Genomic DNA, 20,465 nt, shown 5'->3' with positions numbered 1-20,465 from the left:
TGTAGGCTGCAGCACTGTGCCTGAACATGGACCATGTGGGCTGCAGCACTGCGCCTGAACCTGCACCATGTAGGCTGCAGCACTGTACCTGAACATGGACCATGTGGGCTGCAGCACTGTACCTGAACATGGACCATGTAGGCTGCAGCACTGCGCCTGAACCTGCACCATGTAGGCTGCAGCACTGTACCTGAACCTGCACCATGTAGGCTGCAGCACTGTACCTGAACCTGCACCATGTAGGCTGCAGCACTGCGCCTGAACCTGCACCATGTAGACTGCAGCACTGTGCCTAAACCTGCACCATGTCGGCTGCAGCACTTTGCCTTAACCTGCACCATGTAGGCTGCAGCACTGCGCCTGAACCTGCACCATGTGGGCTGTAGTCCTGTGCCTGAACCTGCACCATGTCGGCTGCAGCACTGTGCCAGAGCATGCAACTTGTAGGTTGCAGCAATGTGCCTGATCGTGCTCCATTTCTGCTGCAGCACTGTGCCTGAATCTGCAACATGTAGGCTGCAGCACAGTTCCTGATCATGGACCATGTAGGCTACAGCACTGTGACTGGACCTGCACCATGTAGGCTGGGGCACTGTGCCTCAACATGCACCATGTAGGCTGCACGACTGTGCCTCAACATGCACCATGTGGACTGTAGCACTGCGTCTGAGCAAGGAACATATAGAATGTAGCACTGTGCTTCAACATGGGCCATGTAGGCTACAGCACTGTCCCTGAACATGGACCATGTAGGCTGCAGCACTGTACCTAAATCTGCACCATGTCGGCTGCAGCACTGCACTTAAACCTGCACCATGTAGGCTACAGCACTGCACCTGAACCTGCACCATGTAGGCTGCAGCACTGCGCCTGAACCTGCACCATGTAGGCCGCAGCACTGCGCCTGAACCTGCACCATGTAGGCTGCAGCACTGCGCCTGAACCTGCACCATGTAGGCCGCAGCACTGCGCCTGAACCTGCACCATGTAGGCTGCAGCACTGCGCCTGAACCTGCACCATGTAGGCCGCAGCACTGCGCCTGAACCTGCACAATGTAGGCTGCAGTGCTGTGACTAAGCCTGCATTATTTCGGCTGCAGCACTCTGCCAGAACCTGCACCATGTAGGCTGCAGATCTAAGACTGTACCTGCGCCTTGTAGGCTGCAGCACTGTGCCTGAACCTGCATCACATAGGCTGCAGCACTGTGGCTGAACCAGCACCATTTAGGCTGCAGCACTGTGCCTGAATCAGCACCATGTAGGCTGCAGCACTGCACTTGAACCTGCCCCATGTAGGCTACAGCACTGTGCCTGAACCTGCGCCAGGCTGGATGCAGCAGTTCATGAACATGGCTCACGACCACCTTCTCAGCGGTAATTAATGTCTGGTAAGAAATCCTTATCGAGCCAGTGGTCTTAAAATTCTATGAATGAGTAAAAACATAAATTTGTTAGTCCTTACCTCCGATAGCTTGCTCTGAGCCATCTTTTTGCCATTACTATTTTCTTGACTTCTTACCTCCCTTCCATTTTATGATTTACAGCTGTTTCTGTATTTTTCCTTGTATCCTCCGTACTGCAGAATTGTGTAAAAAATAAGTATTCAACTAATTTTTCCATGTATTGTTATCGGTATTATTGCATTGTCACGCATTTGTCCAGAAATCTTAGTAACGCTTAAATGTTCTAGTTTATTTTAAAAAAAAGAGTTTTTATGCTCCTTGTTTAAGTTCACCTTCTGCATAATAATTACTTTTATGGCACTTTACACATATTAAGAGTGGTTCAGAAATTCCATTCGCAAATTCCATTGAATTTCAGTCTGCAGTAGTTAATTCGGATAACAGAGGTTTGTAAATATATTTGATCAGGGCTCCAATGTCTACACATGATTTCTTTGGCTGCAATCTTGTTGAGATATTGGCCACCTTACCTGCTGGCTAGAGGGTTGGCAAGATAACCATGCTGCCTCTGTTTGGCAAGACCCATCAAATCGTAAGCTCATGAAACACTGATGATGTTGAAGGCAAAGTCTCACAAATGATGGCTACTGATTAATCAGAGACCTGCAATTTTTGTGCTCAGCAGCAACCCTGGGGATGTGTTGTCTGTTGCGTAACAGACACAGGTAAGTAATATGATGGGGAATGGGGGAATTTGTATTCTTTCAAAGATAAGGGCTCGTGACTACATGGTACAGAGTGTCAGCATTAAGGACTGTAGAATAGTTCTCATCAGCAGTTCTCCTTTTTCCACATGTCACATCCCCCAATCACACACTGTTTGGCTTTTATCAAAGAGCTGAACCGTCCCCCTGGAGGTGACAAAAAAACCTGCAATTGCTGGAATTCAAAGTAGACAGGCAGGAGACTGGAAGATCACAGCAAGCCAGGCAGCATCAGGAGGTAAAGAATCAACATTTCTGGTGTAACCCTTCTTCAGGACTGGGGGTGGGTGTAGGGGAAGCTACAGATAAAGATGGAGGTGGGGGCAGGGTGGTAAAGTGGGGATAGGTGAAGACAGGCAGAGGGTACGACCTGGTTTGTCAATGGGAGGAATGAATCCAGTTCCAACCTAGTTTACTGCATCAGGTATTCCCGATGTTGTCTTCTCTACATCGGGGAGACCAGATGTAAACTTAGGGAACAGCTCACAGAGCATCACAGCCGGGTCTGCAGTGGCTGACTTTTCAATTCCCCCAACCCACGCACTTTCTAACATGGTCATCCTTTGGCCTCCTCCATTGCCAAAACAAACCACAACTTCTACTGGAGGAACAACACCTTATCCTCCCGGCTGGGCAGCCTATAGCCTGGATGACTTAATATTGAGTTCTCCAATTTCAAATAACCTCCCTCCCATCCTCAACTCCCTTCCCAGCCCCTCCCCCTCCTTTCACTGCTCCCTACCACCAACCAGATTCATTCCTCCCATTGACCAACGAGGTTGTACCCTCGACCTGTCTTCACCTGCCCCCACTTCACCACCCTGCACCTGCCCCCCCCCCTTTATCTGCAGCTCCCCTCACGCCTTCCCCCAGTCCTGAAGAAGGGTTATACCTGAAATGACGATTTCTTCACCTCCTGATGCTGCCTGGCTTGCTGTGTTCTTCCAGTCTCCTGCCTGTCTACCCTGAAGATGATTCAGCCAGTAACCTGGATTTAGAAGTTAGGCAATAGGCCTGCTTGCAGCTGGGCTGAGGTCCTTATGTGGTCATTATTTAGTCGCTTAAGCCTTAACTGGCAGTGGAGTCGGACAATCAACCTTGAACCTTCCTGTCTTGAATTTAATTCTGGCTCAGGCAAGAATACAGAGGCTCAAATATGACACCGCCCTATCTAATTACACTTTCCTGCTTCCAATCTTGCTATCAATGAAAACAGACAACTTGACACTTATTACCATCTCAGCTCTGGTAGAACATACAACTGTTATGGCAAAGTAGAGATTCTTATTTCAGTGATTGTTAACAAGGATCGGGGGAAAATTGAGCCTTCTAGGCTTGACGAGGCATCAGAAACTGTCATAATCTATTCCAAATTGTGCAATTTTGCTGTTCAGGCAAAATAAATAATGCAGCAAGTGGAGCTGGAGGGTTAGCCTGCAATTTTGTCAATGCAAATTGAAGAAGTGAATGGAGAAATGCTGCTAATTATCAGCTATTCATTGATACTTTCCTTCAAGTTTGAGTTAATATCTTTTCATGTGGATCTCCAAAAATAATCCTTGTTTTAAATAAATTCTAAAAAATTAGGATATGAAAGATAGAATAAGAACCAATCTGAACACACTTTTATAAGCATTTATTCACAGCGATACCCATTACAAATGTACAACCCATAAGAACAATATTTCCAGTCTGTTTCTTATTTCTGGGAACACTCACAAATCCCAATCTCCTGTATACAATTAATAAAATACTACTAGTTATTTCTCATAACAGATTTATGACCAGAGCAATCTTATATGCCCAATTATCACTGGCTTCTGCTACCCAATCCTATCTCGTCTTCCACTTGCCAACAATCATAAGTATTTTCCTGCGACATTGTTCATGCTATATTTTTGTTTCAGTGGCATTTTTCTGTGGCGAATCTGTCTACTGACTGGCAGCTACCCCTTAATCTAATGTGTCAGTAAAAACTCAGCGGGGAAACAGCATCTTGCTCTTCAATGGAAACAGCCTCATGCAGCTATGTTTCTGTGCCTTTTGTGTGAGGTCATGAGAGGATCATGCAAGAAGTAATAACAGTTCAACTCTACAAAGACTAACCATTCCTTCCCATTTCCTGTCACTTCTTCAAATCTTTCAGGGGTATGATGTGAGCTTCCCTGTGGAGTCTTACTTCAGTTCAAAGCTGCACTCTGGATGTGACAGCAATGAATGACAATACCCAATAACAGGTAAAACTAAAATCTGATTGAATGTACTGCTGATGATAACAATGAAGTAATAACAAGTATAAATGATAGTCTGTGATGATACAATATATCAAAGATATTAAGAAGAAAGAAAGAATGAGAACTTTATTGAATCACAGAAATATGCTGTACAGAAGGTGGTCACTAAGCTCATCATTCCTATGCTGCTCTATTATCTATACTGGCTCTAATATCCAATGCCAATCTTTCCCCATATCACTGCATATTATTACTATTCAAAAACAAAATCCCATGTCGTATTGAATGCTTCAGTTGAACCTGCTTCCACATTTCCACACTCTAACAAACGCTTTTTTCTAGTATCCCATTTGTTTCACTTGCACATCACTTTAAAATTTACACCCTCACATTTTTGATCTTTATAAGTAGAAACAGTTTCACCCTACCTTCTGGCTATCCCACTCATAATGTTGAAAACCTCTACCAGATCTCCTCTCAGCCTTTTTCGCTTCAGGGATAAGTCTCAATGTCTTCAATGTATCCTCATAGCAGAAATTTCTCAAAGCTGGAACTATTCTTGTAAATCACTTCTGCACCCCATCCAATGTATTCGCAAATTTGCTGAAATGTGACATCTATAACCCTATATAACACTCCAGCTGAGGTCGAACAAGTGTCTCTGTTGTACTCTCTACTTCTGTTACTAAATACTGAGAATGCTGCACGTTTTGTTTAGTGCTGTCTCTACCTGTCTTGCCAACTTTGGGAAGGAATGGTTAGTCTTTGTAGAGTTGAACTGTTATTACTTCTTGCACGATCCTCTCATGACCTCACACAAAAGGCACAGAAACATAGCTGCATGAGGCTGTTTCCATTGAAGAGCAAGATGCTGTTTCCCCGCAGAGTTTTTACTGACACATTAGATTAAGGGGTAGCTGCCAGTCAGTAGACAGATTCGCTACAGAGTAAAATTAGGGTGCACGGTATTGGGGGCAAAGTACTAGATTAGATAGAGAATTGGTTGGCTAATAGGAAACAAAGGGTAGTGATGAACGGCTCCATTTCGGAATGGCAGGCAGTGACCAGTGGGGTACCGCAGGGATCCGTGCTGGGACCGCAGCTTTTTACAATATATGTAAATGATATAGAAGATGGTATCAGCAATAACATTAGCAAATTTGCTGATGATACAAAGCTGGGTGGTAGGGTGAAATGTGATGAGGATGTTAGGAGATTACAGGGTGACCTGGACAAGTTAGGTGAGTGGGCAGATGCATGGCAGATGCAGTTTAATGTGGATAAATGTCTGGTTATCCACTTTGGTGGCAAGAACAGGAAGGCAGATTACTACCTCAATGGTATCAAATTAGGTAAAGGGGCTGTTCAGAGAGATCTGGGTGTTCTTGTCCACCAGTCAATGAAGGCAAGCATGCAGGTACAGCAGGTCGTGAAGAAGGCTAATAGCATGCTGGCCTTCATAACAAGAGGAATTGAGTATAGAAGCAAAGAGGTGCTTCTGCAGCTGTACAGGGCCCTGGTGAGACCACACCTGGAGTACTGTGTACAGTTCTGGTCTCCAAATTTGAGGAAAGACATTCTGGCTATTGAGGGAGTGCAGCGTAGGTTCATGAGGTCAATTCCTGGAATGGCAGGATTGCCTTACACGGAAAGACTGAAGCGACTGGTCTTGTATACCCTTGAGTTTAGAAGACTGAGAGGGGATCTGATTGAAACGTATAGGATTATGAAAGGATTGGACACTCTGGCAGGAGGAAACATATTTCCGCTGATGGGGGAGTGCCGAACCAGAGGACACAACTTAAAAATACGGGGTAGACCATTTAGGACAGAGATGAGGAGAAACTACTTCACCCAGAGAGTGGTGGCTGTGTGGAATGCTCTGCCCCAGAGGGCAGTGGAGGCCCAGTCTCTGGATTCATTTAAGAAAGAATTGGATAGAGCTCTTAAAGATAGTGGAGTCAAGGGTTATGGAGATAAGGCTGGAACAGGATACTGATTGGGAATGATCAGCCATGATCATATTGAATGGCGGTGCAGGCTCAAAGGGCTGAATGGCCTACTCCTGCATCTATTGTCTATTGTCTATTGTCTATTGTCTTGAATGATCTGTGCATATATTACCCCGCTGCCTCTGATCCTGTACCCCAGTTTTATATTGTCATTCAGTATTTTTTCAACCAATGTTTGTCACCTCACTCTTCTCTGCTTTGAATCTCATCTGACTGCTTCACCAATTTGTCAATTTTCATTTTGGAATTCCACACTGTCCTCCCAACATTCACAATTCTTCCAAGTGCATTATCATCTGCAAACTTGGAACTTTTCCCCTGTACACCAAGGTCCAGCTCATTCATAAATATCAAGGAAAAGCAAGGGTCCCAATATCAGCTCCTGAGGAACTCCATTACAAAGCTTTCCATAGTAAAGAAATATCCATTGACCATAACTCTGTTTTTCATTACTCCAACACTATTGCATCCACTATATCTTGCAAGTTTCCTCACAAGTCTGTTCTGAGGTACTGTCTCAAATGCCTTCTGGAAACCATGCCATTAATGTTATCCTCATTCGTCCCTTTCTATTACCTCGTTAAAAACTCTAACAAGTTAGATAGACACAATTTCCCTTTTAGAAATCTGCTCTGATTATTTCTAATCAACGTGCCTCTTCCATGTGACAACTGCTTTTATCCCAAATAATTGTTTCCAAAAGCATCCTCTCAATCGAAGTTAATTGCTGAGATTAACCTTACAACCTTTTATGAACAAGGTTCTAATACTGGCAATTCTTCAGTGCTCTGGATAAAAACAAGGACTGCAGATGCTTTAAACCTCCACTCCACTCTGCAGGCACTCTGCCTCTTTTCCTGATGAAGGGCTTTTGCCCGGAAAGTCGATTTTCTTGCTCCTCTGATACTGCCTGACCTGCTGTGATTTTCCAGCACCACTCTGATCTAAACGTCAGTGTTCTGGAGCCTATCCCACGCTCCAGCGAAGACTGAAATATTATGGCCAGTGCCTCTGTCATTACAACCTTCACTTCCTTCAAAATCCGTGGATGCATCTCACCCGAACCTGGTGGCTTTGAATGTTAAGTACCAACAGTTTATCCAAGACTTCCTCCTTATTAATTTTGAACCCCAGTTGTGAGAGTTTCCTCCTCTATCACATGGCTTGGGTAACATCTTCCTCTTTTGTAAAGACAGATGCAAATAATTCATTTAATACCTTAGCCACACCCATTCTGCTGCCTCTAAATCCTCTTGTTTATCTCTGATCAGCCTTACTTCTCCTTTAACCACTCTCTGTTTATATGCTCAAAAGACTTTGGACTTCCCCTTTATGTTTTCTGCTCATCTTTTCTCATTTTTCCTCGTTGCTTTTTATACTTGCTTTGTCACTTCCCAACACAAACTTTTAATAGTCCTGTTTAATCTCAGATATATGTTCTATCTTTCATGCTTTGGTGAAGTCAGTATGTTAATAATGTCCCTCACATATGTATATCCTGCACCAATCAAACTCCATTTCTTTGATCACCCCATGTAAGACTAATTATTGTACCAGTGTGTAGTTCAAGGGTTATCGGGATCAATTCAGTGAGGATAATTCCTTTACAAATAACACAGAAACAAATTAAGGGAAAACAATGAGGGAAAAACATAGGATCCTGTACAAACAACAGTTGTAGGTATGATATCCTTGGGAACTGGGCCCAAGGCTATGGCTAAAAATGTTGCTACTGATTGTATAATTGATTAATTTCGACTTAATCAAAGTACAATCAATCTAAGGTTTACTTCAATGTTTACAAAGTAGGAATTCATATCATATTTACTTAGAGATCAAAAGTGAAGCAAAAACAAAATATAAAAGAGGAAAATGCAAAAAAAAACCAAATGATTTATGGTTGTGGACTAAAGGAGGAAGCCTGGTGTGAGTAGTCATAACATCAAATTGAATTAGTTACTTCATCTGTTTTTTTCTCCAACTGTACCTCAGTTGCTGGTCATCCCACTCATACTGACCAATGACCAATAAAGGTGCCAATCCATAGGTATCAATTAGGGCTATGAATCACACCAGAAAAGCTCCCTAAGCAATTGGCAAGATCTGTTGTACGTTTTGTGGAGCCAATAACTTGCGAATAGTTGGAGTAAACTGTTGCCTCCAATTATTCTTTCTGCCCTTTCAAGTGAAAATATTAATCAAATTGCAATTGTTCTTACTAATCTTTTTAACACTAAGCTGACAACATTAGTTTAAACAGCCTTAATGGGGCACTGTAACAAAAATACAAACTAACAATGAACAAAAACTAATTGTTCTTTCTATACTGCATCCAAGGATCTATTTGTTTTACAATGGTAAAGAATGAGCCAGGAATGAACCTTAACAAGAAGAGGCAATTGTTCTAACAACAACTTTAAAAATCACACAACACCAGGTTGTAGTCCAACAAGTTTATTTGGAAGCACTAGCTTTCAAAGCACTGCTTCTTCATCAGGTGGTTGCGAAGCAGGACAATAAGGCACAGAATTTATAGCAAAAGATTACCGTGATACAATGATACTTTGAACAAACCTAGATTCTTACGTCTTTCATCTTTTCGAATGGATTTGCTGGTTCTTTAGAATGTAAATCCCGAGACTTCTTTTAAGTTACATTCCCAAGATAATTTAAGCTTTTAGAACAAAAGGGGACACCTCATTTGGACAATGCCTTAATGGTGTGAGGCTAGAGTCTGTCTGTATCCCAATCTTGAGTCAGATGCTTCTATTTCCAAAGTGGAATTTACAAATGTTATATGGATTGACTGCTTGCACCGACTACTTGCAGGTTCTGCATTTTTTGAGCAAAATAGAATGTACCTGCAAACATAATTCTGCACATACAAATTCACCCCATAAACCTATAAGTGTGTGTGCATGCAGGAGAGAGAGACAGGGTGAGTGTGTGCATGTGAGAGAGCGTGTGTTTGCGTGTGTGCAAGCTCAGTAAAGTGTGTGTGTGGGTGTGATGGAGTGCCTGTGAGAGGAAGTGTGTGTGGACGTCGGTGTGGGAGGTGTATGTGTGTGCAGGCAAATAATTCATTTAATGCTTTAGCCACACCCCTTCTGCTGCCTCTAAATCCTCTTGTTTATCTCTGATCAGAGAGAGAGAGCATGCATACAATCTCTCACACAAACACTCTTACATACTCACACACTGATGAAGAAGCAGCACTTTGAAAGCTAGTGCTTCCAAATAAACCTGTTGGACTAAAACCTGGCGTTGTGTAATGTTTAACATTGTCCATCCCAGTCCAACACTGGCTCCTCCAAATCACATTCTAACAACAGAACATGGCTTATTGAATGATTGGAGAAAGTGAGGACTACAGGTGTTGGAGAGCAGAGCAGGCTGGAATCGAACCCAGATCCCTGGAACCCTAAAAGTAGTAGTGCTAACCACTGAGCTATTGTGCTGCTTTGTACAAGACTGTTGAAATTGCTGATCTTAGAAGATGTAGTCACGACATTCACAAAATAAACTACATTTACGTTTTGGAGCTCTACCCTTATGGGCTTCCCTGAAGAAGCCACTAAAGGTGCCAGTCTCTTCATATTGAATTAAAAGTTTTCCATTTCTTCTGTGGCCTAACAACTGTCAGACTGATATGTTTACACAGTCTAAGAGAAAGCATGCACACAGCATGAAGTATTCTCAAAGGACTGCATGAAACACTTCTATACAATAATGAGTCTCCTCTGTGTGCAGTCCCCTTAAGGTACAGATCCTTGAGAACTACAGCAGAGAAGCAGCTGGCCATACCCCTCCCTACAATAGTCATGTAACCTGTCTGTTGCAACTGTTCCCTTTCTGTCATTGTAAGCCTGAAAGAGTAGTTTGTCAATTCTGCCAACAGCCCTCATAAACACAACATCTCACAGCACTCTATGTCTTTTTTTTATCAATGTTTGCAAGCAGCAGCACAACAATATAGGTATTAACCCATTTTATTCAAAACTCTTTTTTTTCACCAGTTGTTCTGAACATCTGATTCAAGAGATAACTCTAATACCTTGAAGCTATGCTTTTTTAATATTCAAAAACAAAATTATCGTGACTGCAATGAGGTCAAACAAGTATAGGCTGAGATCATAGTGTATGGGTTCCTTGATTGGGCCTGTTAATCTGGTCCAATCAGGGAGCCCTGGCTGACAGATCCAAACAGAAGTGTCAGCGGTTCTGTTCAATCTGAGAGCTGGCTCTGAGGAAACCAGACCAGTGTCAAGGACTATGCACATGCAAATAAAGGGTGATTCAGTGATGGTTTACTCATCTCTGTGGAGTTATTTCAACAATAAATCAGCATTTGTGTATTCTTTTGAAAATTGAAGGTAACTGAATTTCATAGGACCAAGATAAGCATTTCAAACCTCATAGTCTACATCTCAAAACCTTACTTTTTTGCAACTTGGATTTACATCATACTTTTGACATGTGAAATTAACTAAAGTAGGGTTCCAGAAGACAAAATTGGATTTTGACTATAAGTGGATGCATTGCAAATGATGACGAAAGGCACATTCAGTAGATGAGTTTTGAAAAGATATCGAAAGGGAGAAGGAACATCCTGAAGAGGTTCACGATAGGAACATTGACTTTGCTTGATGAAGGCATTATCTTGGGGAAGTAACAGGTTGATTCTCTGTAGAACCTGACACTCAGTGAAGAAGGTGCGCTGTATGGACATATTCTGTTTGTCTGTAAAGAGCAGGGGTCTGTTTGTGAATAAATGTAACTTCCAGTGAGGATATGGGCATCTGGAAGATAGGACAAAATGGCTGAAAGAGCTGCACAGAATGCTTTCTGCATTGCTAAATTAGATTGCACTGAACCAGACAAACAAGAAACCACTGACTGATGTAATTCCAACAAAATACAGAAGTAACAGTTTATTATAAATTGCAGCTGGAGACATAAATGTTCCCTGTGCCTATATAAATAGGTCATAACTAGAATGCAGAAGTAGACTAATAAAACCGTTACGACGTAAGTTATTTACCAGTTAATATCATTGGATCAAGCAACTATCAATGAAATGATATCATGTATTGTTTGGTTGTTCCTTTGCAATCATGCTCCATGTCTGACTATGAACAATGTATATAAACCCTATGCAAACTCTGTAAAATCATCGTATTCTTTTGATGATTAGGAATATTCATACTTCTGAGCTAATCAAAGTCTACCGACCTGGGCCATATCATGGAATAAACAATTGCTTGTGTGATTCACAAAGAGTCATTTACAGGTGTGTTTATTGACTGTTCGCAGAACTGAGAGACTCCCCCGGGCATCAGATCTTCACCAGCAGGCACGAATAAATCAAACTCTGTCCCTCTGATAATCCTAAATTTGTTTCTGGTCTCCTTCTTAGCACAGTCAGGATTATTTAGTAAGTAATTTTTGCTGTGTTAACAGATCCTACAACAACATGCTAACTGTAGACAAACCATTATTACCCTTCTCATACTGGATTAATTGTTGCTTTGTAAAATTTGAATACTTACAAAAACTGAGAGAGTATTTAGTTTCATTTTAAATGTTTCCCATGAGGCAATGGTTTGAAGTTAAATTTTATCATTTACACACATCGATTTTATATTACTGTCCAACAGTTTATCCAATTGGTCTTTTGAAAACCAAGATTGAATTTTCCACACCACACCCTCAGACAATGAATTCCAGATCTTAGCAACTCACTTCATAATAAAAAATGATTTGCCTCATATCACATTTGGGTCTTTTGCTATTCTCCATAACTCGGGAGCCCTCTGGTTTTCAGCCTGTCTGCCAGTATAAACTGTTGTTTTTTCTCATCTGTCCAGTCCTCTCATGATTTTGAGTGTGTCTGCCAAATCCAAACTAGTATTTTTTTATAAAAGAGCAGCCCCAGCTTCTCCAATTTTCTAAATCAGTTTTGCTCCTCTCTAATATCTCCACATCCTCCCTAAATAACAACATCCAGATTGGACATACCATTCTAGATGAGACTAAGCCAGTTTTTTTATAAAAGTCACCTGTTTTTTACTTTGGTCATCAATGCCTCAATTTATAAGGTCCAGAATTGCATATCTTATTAACAACTTTCTCAATCTACTTTATCACTTTTAGTTGTTTATTCACATATAATCTAAGGTCTTGCGAGTCCTCAATCTCTTTAGAATTGAAACTGTTATTTTATAATTACACTTCTCAGTCTTATGACTAAAACTATTTCATCTCACAATTTTCTTCATTAAAACTCATCTGCCATGTGTCTGCTTACACCAGCAGCCTGCTTATACCCTTGAGAAATCCATCACAATCCTTCTCAACACATGCCAACCATACCTTACTATTTCTTAGTAATATCATCTTTTTTTCCCCAATGCTTTATGCACCTAGTTTCTCCTTTCCAGTGTTAAATCCTGCCGCCAGCTTAAATTCTTCATAATAGCACTAGCACATCTCATTGAATTGAAATTGGTCCTGGCCATTGGTAAGGTGCAAGAGTTAGAAAATTTCACCACCTCCCCAAATTAGCTAAAATATTCCAAGACTCTACAATTCTCTTTGTCTCCAGGCACACATTTGCCTATTTTGTCCTCCAATTTGCGATACTATTTGTTACCCCAAAATTAATACCTTCAATCTGACTTGAAAGTTTCTTTCTTATTTCTCTAAAATCTTCAATATGGAATTTGCGTATTTGCTGAATACAGGGTTAACGGTAGGGTTCTTAGTAAGGTGAAGGAGCAGAGGGATCTTTGGGTCTATGTTCATAGATCTTTGAAAGTTGCCACTCAGGTGGATAGAGCTTGTAAGAAGGCCTATGGTGTATTAGCGTTCATTAGCAGAGGGATTGAATTCCAAGAGTCGTGAAGTGATGTTGCTGCTATACAGGACCTTGGTTAGGCCACATTTGGAGTACTGTGTGCAGTTCTGGTCACCTCATTTTTAGGAAAGATGTGGAAGCTTTGGAGAGGGTGCAGAGGAGATTTACCAGGATATTGCCTGGAATGGAGAATAGGTCGTACGAGGATAGGTTGAGAGTGCTCAGCCTTTTCTCATTGGAACAGCGAAGGACGAGGGGTGACTTGATAGAGGTTTGTAAGATGATCAGAGGAATAGATAGAGTAGGCAGTCAGAGACTTTTCCCCGGGTATAACAGAGTGTTACAAGGGGACATAAATTTAAGGTGAAGGGTGGAAGGTATAGGGGGGATGTCAGGGGTAGGTTCTTTATCCAGAGAGTGGTGGGGGCATGGAATACGCTGCCTGTGGGAGTGGCAGAGTCAGAATCATTGGCGACCTTTAAGCGGCAATTGGATAGGTACGTGGATAGGTGCTTAAGCTAGGACAAATGTTCCGCACAATATCGTGGGCCGAAGGGCCTGTTCTGCGCTGTATTGTTCTATGTTCTAATACCTCAATCCTCTTTCTAGGTATGTTGTTGGTACTGAAATGAACTACGATCACTTGCTGTTCGCCATTGGAACTGAAACTGTTTGGAGAACAAAATACATACAGTAGACTCCTTTAATATCTGCTTAGTCTCCTTGACTGATTAGCACTCACCTATTTTCCTGTACTCTCTTAAAAAGTAGTTTCATCACACAAATACATGTATTTACTATGACACAAGTGCTCTGGAGTTCCTATACAGAAAATAATGTGCAGACCATGGGAATATGACAGCTTGTCATGCCTCTATTTATTAAATTATTAACTGATTTAATGAAAATATACATAAAAACATAAGTTAAGACACTAGATTACTCACCAATCAGTATCTTCCTCACTTTATTTTATAGGATGACAAACTTTAAGGTTTTACTTAATTCTTAATATCTACATATCTCCGATTTTAATTTACTGAAAATTTCAGAGCCCTTTAGTGTTATTATCCTTTGGCATTTAATTTAATCTTTATCCCCCTGGACCTGATTAATTAATTAAGCACCAATTGTAATTATATGATAAATTATCAATTTGGCTTTAGTTTTTAGACTAATTAATTGATTTGGTCTTACTTTACAGTTGATTAATTTAAATTAAATTAAAAGTTTATCAGTATATGCACACAAACGACTTCTTGTTCTGTAAGTGCAATCACTTTGTCATTTGTCCCTACTGTGCTGTTAGGTACTGTTGCTTCTTTTGTCTCAGAGAGTTTACATATATTAACCCCAGTGTATTTATTCAAGACAGTAATACATATTATAAATATTTGAGGTCTCAGCACTGATACTTGCAGTGCTCCCCTTGTTGTAGCCTGTCAACTTGGAAATGACCTTCTACCTCTATTCTTTCCTTCCTATCCATTAACCAATGCACCATTCATGCCATTTAGCCAAACTCAATGAGCCCTTGTCTTGTGAATTGATCTTTTCCATTGTAACGTATCAAATGTCTTTGGAAATCCAAGTGCTCTTCATCTGCTGGCTCCCCTTAATCGATCCCCACTTCTTATATCCTTCAAAAGTTTTAAAATATTCATCAGTCATGATTTTCTTTTTGTAAATACATGTTGACTCTATCTGACTATACAATGATTTGCAAAGCATATTTCTAAAATGTCCCTGTAATTCTAGCATTTTTCTAAAGGAAAGTGATGTCAGGCAGATCCCTGCTTATTCTGCTTCTGCTGAATAACACTGTTACATTTGCTAACAGCTAATGCACTGTGAATGGTCTCAAATTTAGGGAATTTTGAAACATCATAACCGATGCATCCACTATTTCTGCAGCAAACTCTTTAGGAGAAAGTGAGGACTCCAATGTTGGAGGTCAGAGTCGAGAGTGTGGTGCTGGAAAGCACACCAGGTCAGGCAGTATCTGAGGAGCAGGAGAATTGACGTTTCAGGCATAAGCCCTTAATCAGCAAACTCTTTACCATGGTATATAGGTCATCAAGTCCTAGGGATTTGTCAGATTTTTGTCCTTTAAGATAGCTTCTGTTGATACTTAATTACTTTAAGTACCTCAGTCTTTTTTGCCACTGTGTCCCTACAATTTCTCATATGAAATATTTGACTTCTACTATGAAGACAAGCTGAAAGGGACAAATCTTAAACAAAACCAGAAATTTCTGGAAAAACCCAGCAGATGGCACAGCTTCTAGAAGTGATACATGTGAAGCACAGGTTGTGAGTTATTCTGTGGACTGAGGTGGCAGTACAGAGGTCATGGAGGGTTCGTAGTGTAAAAGGCTGAGTGGTAAGAGTGGGTGAAGGAACGTAATCCATGCAACATTGAGTTGTGATAGAGCACTCACCTTGTTGGGAAGGTAGCATCTGTGGCGAAGTTGTTTCAATTTAGGGCTAAAACGTCCATATTTTTAGAGTCAAGATTAGAGTGGTGCTGGAAATGCACAGCAGGTCAGGCAGCATCTGAGAAGCAGGAGAATTGACATTTCAGGCAAAAGCCCTTAATCAGAAATTCATATTTTTAGCTCAGTCCACATAATATCACATTTTTGGAGGGTTTTTCGCTTGAGGCCTCACAGGTTTCCTCACCTTATCTGACCAAACCCACTTCATAGAGTCATAGAGTCATAGAGATGCACAGCATGGAAACAGACCCTTCAGTCCAACCCTTCCACGCCAACCAGACATCACGACCCAATCTAGTCCCACCTGCCAGCACCCGGCTGATAACCCTCCACACCCTTCCTATTCATATACCCATCCAAATGCCTCTTAAATGTTGCAATTGTACCAGCCTCCACCACATCCTCTGGCAGCTCATTCCATACACGTACAGGCATAAAGTTCACCAAGGAGGAAGAAACCGACAACAAACACATCGCTGGACGTCACAGTCGAAAGAAAGGACAAAGGAGAACTACAAACCTGTGTATCCAGAAAACCGACAAACACTGACCAAATACTTAACTACACCAGCAACCATCCCAACACACACAAACGAAGCTGTATCAAAACACTATTCCAACAAGGAACCACACACTGCAGCACAGACGAACTTCGGAAAACAGGGGAGAACCACCTATAGAACGTATTCAAGAAGAATGGATACTCAAAAAATACAGTCCGCAGATTCCTCAAGAACAAACCACGATAAGCAGACCAAACACAGCCAGAAACCCTAACCACCTTACCATACATCAAAGAAGTCTCAGAAATGACAGTCAGACTACTAAGACCCCTCGGAATCCTAGTAGCACACAAACCCACCAACACTCTCAAAGAAAAACTAACAAACTTAAAAGACCTAGTACAACCCATGGACAAGACTAACGTCATCTACAAAATTCCATACAAGGACTGCCACAAACACTACGTAGGACAAACAGGAAGAAAGTTAGCCACCGGGATACACGAACACCAGCTAGCCACAAAAAGACACAACCCTCTCTCCCTTGTAGCCCTACGCACGGATGAGAAAAGATCCCATTTCGACTGGGACAACACATCTATCCTGGGACAGGCTATGCAAAGACATGCCAGAGAATTCCTAGAGGCCTGGCACTCCAACCACAATGCCATAAACAAACACATAGATCTAGATACCATCAATCAATCCCTCAGAAAATGAACAGGAAATGACATCACCACAACCCCCAGGAACCCCATCCAGGACAAGCTTATAAATAGAAAGCAGGAGACAACAGCTTCGCTTCACTTGGAGGTTGCCACTGATGATGTTACCTAGCCAGGTAATGAAACGTCTGGATATCAAACCTACAGCTCAGCGAGCAAACCTACACCCTAAACCTCAACCTGAGCTACAAACCTTCACAAACCTTGCACGTACCACCCTCTGTGTGAAAAAGTTGCCCCTTAGGTTTCTTTTATATCTTTCTCCTCTCACCCTAAACCTATGCCCTCTAGTTCTGAACTCCCTGACCCCAGGGAAAAGACTTTGTCTATTTATCCTATCCATGCCCCTCATAATTTTGTAAACCTCTATAAGGTCACCCCTGAGCCTCTGACGCTCCAGGGAAAACAGCCTTAGCCTGTTCAGCCTCTCCCTGTAGCTCAAATCCTCCAACCCTGGCAACATCTTTGTAAATCTTTTCTGAACCCTTTCAAGTTTCACAACATCTTTCTGATAGGATGGAGACCAGAATTGCATGCAATATTCCAACAGTGGCCTAACCAATGTCCTGTACAGCCGCAACATGACCTCCCAACTCCTGTACTCAATACTCTGACCAATAAAGGAAAGCATACCAAATGCCTTCTTCACTATCCTATCTACCTGCGACTCCACTTTCAAGGAGCTATGAATCTACATTCCAAGGTCTCTTTGTTCAGCAACACTCCCTAGGACCTTAACATTAAGTGTACAAGTCCTACTAAGATTTACTTTCCCAAAATGCAGCACCTTACATTTTTCTGAATTAAACTCCATCTGCCACTTCTCAGCCCATTGGCCCATCTGGTCAAGATCCTGTTGTAATCTGAGGTAACCCTCTTCGCTGTCCACTACACCTCCAATTTTGGTGTCATCTGCAAACTTACTAACTGTACCTCTTATGCTCGCATCCAAATCATTTATGTAAATGATAAAACGTAGAGGGCCCAGCACCAATCCTTGTGGCACTCCACTGGTCACAGGCCAGGAAGCATATGTCAGGTAATAGACAAGACAGATCGAGTGAATCCTTAGAAGAGTATAAAGAAAGTAGGAGTATACTTAAGAGGGAAATCAGGAGGGCAAAACGGGGACATGAGATAGCTATGGCAAATAGAATTAAGGAGAATCCAAAGGGTATTTTCAAATATATTAAGGACAAAAGGTTAACTAGGGGGAGAATAGGGCCCCTCAAAGATCAGCAAGGCAGCCTTTGTGTGGAACCACAGAAAATGGGGGAGATACTAAGTGAATATTTTGCATCAGTATTTACTATGGAAAAGAATATGGAAGATATAGACTGTAGGGAAATAGATGGTGACATCTTGCAAAATGTCCAGATTACAGAGGAGGAAGTACGAGATGTCTTGAAAGTGGATAAATCCTCAGGACCTGATCGGGTGTACCCGAGAACTCTGTGGGAAGCTAGAGAAGTGATTGCTGGGCCTCTTGCTGAGATATTTGTATCATCAATAGTCACAGGTGAGGTGCCGGAAGTCTGGGGGTTGACAAACGTGGTGCCACTGTTAAGAAGGGTGGTAAGGACAAGCCAGGGAACTATAGACCAGTTAGTCTGACCTCGGTGGTGGGCAAGTTGTTGGAGGGAATCCTGAGGGACAGGATGTACATGTATTTGGAAAGGCAAAAACTGATTACGGATAGTCAACATGACTTTGTGTGCGGGAAATCATATCGCACAAACTTGATTGAGTATTTTGAAGAAGTAACCAAGAAGATTGATGAAGGCAAAGCAGCAGATGTGATCTATATGGACTTCAGTAAGGCGTTCGACAAGGTTCCCCATGGGAGACTGATTAGCAAGGTTAGAAATTCAGGGAGAACTAGCCGTTTGGATACAGAACTGGCTCAAAGGTAGAAGACAGAGGGTGGTGGTGGACGGTTGTTTTTCAGACTGGAGGCTCATTAATTTTGCACAGCAACTCTCATGGTTGGTTTCCACCCCCATCTTTCCACACACCATTCTCACAACAATGCACCATTCAGACTGGCAGCCATGGGCTATGTGTCATTTTTAACTATCTACACTGTCTCCAGGTGAACACAAGCATTTGGAATCAGGCCTGTTCAGCAGAACGTGGCAGAGAAGGCAATGATGGCATTAAAGCTCTCTCATGGAGATCCGGAGATCCTGGCAGAGCGGGTCATGCAAAGGAGAAGAATCCCATTTGGAGATGACCAGGAAAGGAAGCCATACCATGGAAGACCCTGTCAGTCTGGTTTGAGTTGGCACACAGGTCATGTCTTCTCCAGGGTGTGGAGGAATGGCCAGCAGATAAAAGGTCAATAAAACTCTCAGCTCCAGTAGGATAAGTGACACACTCTTCTCGCAACCACCTCACACTTACTCTATCTCTGCTACTTTCCCAACAAGGTGAGTGCTCTATCACAACTCAATGTTGCATGCATCACATTCCTTCACCCACTCTTGTCACTCAGCCTCTTACACTATGAACCCTACATGGCCTCTGTACAATGACCTCAGTCCACAGAACAACTCACAACCTGTGTCTCACATGCATCACTACTCGAAGCTATGCTACCCATTATCGTCTCACTCATTTCTCCAGTTTCTCTCAGTGCAGGAGAAGACATCACATAACAGAGCAGGTACTCCATATTGATGGTAGTGATGGGGAGGGAAAGAGGAATGTGGTTCTCTTTGAAACTTGCAGAATATTGAGACGCCTGGACAGAGTGGACTTGGAGACAATGTTTCCTCTAGGAGGAGAGACTAGAACCTGAGGACACAGCCTCAGAATGAGGCAGTGACCTTTTAAAGGAGAACTTCTTTAGCCAGAGTGTGTATCTGTGAAAATCATTGCTGCGAAGGACTGTGGAGGCCAAGTCATTGAGTATATTTAAGACAGAAATAGATGGGTTCTTGACTGGTAAAGGGATCAAGCATTATGGGGAGAAAATTGGAAAATGAGGTTGAAAAACATACTGGCTATGATTGAATAGCGGAGAAGACTTGATGGGCTGAATGGCATAATTCTGCTCCTATATCCCATGATCTTATGGTCTTCTAGGAGAGAGTGCTGACATCTGTATCTTCACCTACCATGAGGAGAGAATCCTGGCCCTTGCAGAAGTAGACTGGCATCCTGTGGGGGATGCCGCTCCACCAGGATCTCCAGGTCTCTGTGAGAGAGCTTCAATGCCACTATCACCTTCCCTGCCATGTTCTGCTGAGCAGGGTTGCTTCTGAATTCTTGTGCTCATCTGGCAGCACTGCAGATTGTTAAAATTGATGCGCAGCCTAGGGCTGCCACTCTGGATGGTGCATTGTTGTGTGAATTGTGCGTGGAAAGACGGGGCAGAAATAGACCATGAGATTCACTGTGCGAAACTAATGAGGCAAATTTGGTCAGATAAGGCGAGGAAACCTGTGAGGCCTCAAACGAAAAGCCC

This window comes from Chiloscyllium punctatum, chromosome 1 (genome assembly GCF_047496795.1).
Source record: "Chiloscyllium punctatum isolate Juve2018m chromosome 1, sChiPun1.3, whole genome shotgun sequence".
Classification (NCBI taxonomy): domain Eukaryota; kingdom Metazoa; phylum Chordata; class Chondrichthyes; order Orectolobiformes; family Hemiscylliidae; genus Chiloscyllium; species Chiloscyllium punctatum.
This window is presented reverse-complemented; position numbering follows the sequence as displayed.